The following is a 1,975-nucleotide window of genomic DNA, read 5'->3' on the forward strand; positions in this document are numbered from 1 at the left end:
CACAGCGCCACTTCCAGCTTTTTTCTTTTTGCTTATGTGGTGCTGAGGAATCGAACCCAGGGCCTCTGGCATGCAAGGCAAGCGCTCAACCACTGAGCCACCTTCCCCGCCCTCTGTTAATTATTTCTAAGGTTGACATTCTTTTGATGGTTACTTCCATAGCCGTAAATTATATGATTATATGATTCTCTAATTTGTTTGTTGAGGAATGACTATTTCAGCTTTATTCATGCACAATCATTGATGTACTACTACCCATTAATTAGAACTACCTGGAAATAATTCATTAGAAATTTCTAGAGATAAGTAGATGTGGAAGCTTTTTCAGAGTAAAAAGATAACTTTCAGCATCAGGTTGAGATTGGTTAAAACCTGACCTTATCATTTTTCTGGTTTCAGGTCTTAAGCTTTTGGTACTTGAAGAAGGTACTTAAGCACAGTGAAACTTAATTTCCCCATTTAAGACATAAGGCTAAGAAAAATTAGTACCAAAAAACTGTGAAAGAAAAAAAGCATGAGAGATAATAAGAATAGTGGCAGTATCACTTTATGAGCATTGCTAGAGGGCTAAAGTTCAGATATCACACACTGGATGGAACTTTGAAAGCACCTGACAGGTTGGCCAAATACTACATTTCATCACTCATCCCAGTATTTTTTAACAGTCTCAGCTGCACCTAAGGTTTGTTTGTTTATTTGTATTCTTCTAATTCTCCCCATGAATGGCATAATCTTGGTTATGTAATTTTTACTATGTAGTAAGTAAAAGCATTGTTTTCACATAGAGTTACAGGTACCTAACTAACATTTGTATAGCATAAGAGACTGGAATGTCAACCGGTATAAAACACAGTCATCTGCATGGTCCATAAGGATTTTCCCACAGCTATGACTACAGAGGAGGGTTTCCTACAGCTGGCTCCCTACTAGTGGCATCAGAACCACCAGGAGAACTGAGAACAAAACAAACTACAGCTTCCCACAGTGCCAAAACCCAGAAAATTTGATTCAGAAGGTTTGATATACAAATGACTGTTATTCAAAAGCTCCCTAGGTGATCTCCATGAAAGAACAGGCTTCGAAACCCCAGATACAAAGCAAAATCCTCTCTTGATTGGATGTGCTGAGCTGAAAAATAAAAATGATGTACACAGACTTTTTCCCTAGACCCTGACATTAACAAGTTGATAATAGGTGTTGAGATTTTCAGTAACTAGAATTTCTTCATTGTAGTCCCTGTTTAAGTGTGACATTGTCTTTCTCCAGATCATAGATGGCCTTGTTTTCTAAAAATTCCTGTTGCTTTCTGTCTGGCCACATTATGTTGCTCAACATTGCTCTCACCAGTCTGCTCAGACACATGGTGCCCATCTGCCAAAAAATGTTCTTTCCAACCATTCCCCTGGGTAAGATTCTTGCCTATCACATAACATGTCTCCCAACCTAAATAATGAATAGCAATAAAATTTTAATTCACCCTTGGCTTCCAGTTCTCCATTAATTTATCAGTATAAAATAATTGCTTGCCTTATCACTTCCTTTGGAAGGAAGCAAGTTGAATGTTAGCCCCCTCTAGCAAGGCCAGCTCTACAGACTAAACTTGGTCAACACAAACAAATTTCAATGCCTGGCTTTTTCTTTTGGTGGCACCTGAGCAACAGAATTCAACCTCTTAACCTTGAAAGGCAGAAGCATAGTCATCCAGTTCTTCAAAGTCCACTACTTCATGATTCACATTTTTATAAGCTTCCTCTTCAAAGGTAAGCTTCCTCCAGCCCATGAGTATAACTAGAAAACAAGCTCTGTTCCAGTATTCCTTTGAAAAAAATTCTGTACTTTCCCCGTCAGGCACCCTAGTATATGTATGAGTCAAGCGGAAAAGGTCAGATAATGTGATGTTAGGAAAATGAACCCTTAGATATGTATTTTAATGTTTTTTTCTTTCATGCATGTGTTTCTAACGCATTTATAAGAT

At 38.0% G+C, this 1,975-nt stretch overlaps 1 pseudogene; it reads right to left on the minus strand.

Annotated features, from left to right (window-relative positions):
• Positions 1–1,224: 1,224 nt before the first annotated feature.
• Positions 1,225–1,975, minus strand: part of LOC106000575 — an 18,242-nt pseudogene continuing 17,491 nt past the window's right edge.

Source organism: Dipodomys ordii, unplaced genomic scaffold, assembly GCF_000151885.1.
Source record: "Dipodomys ordii isolate 6190 unplaced genomic scaffold, Dord_2.0 Scaffold227, whole genome shotgun sequence".
NCBI classification, from domain to species: domain Eukaryota; kingdom Metazoa; phylum Chordata; class Mammalia; order Rodentia; family Heteromyidae; genus Dipodomys; species Dipodomys ordii.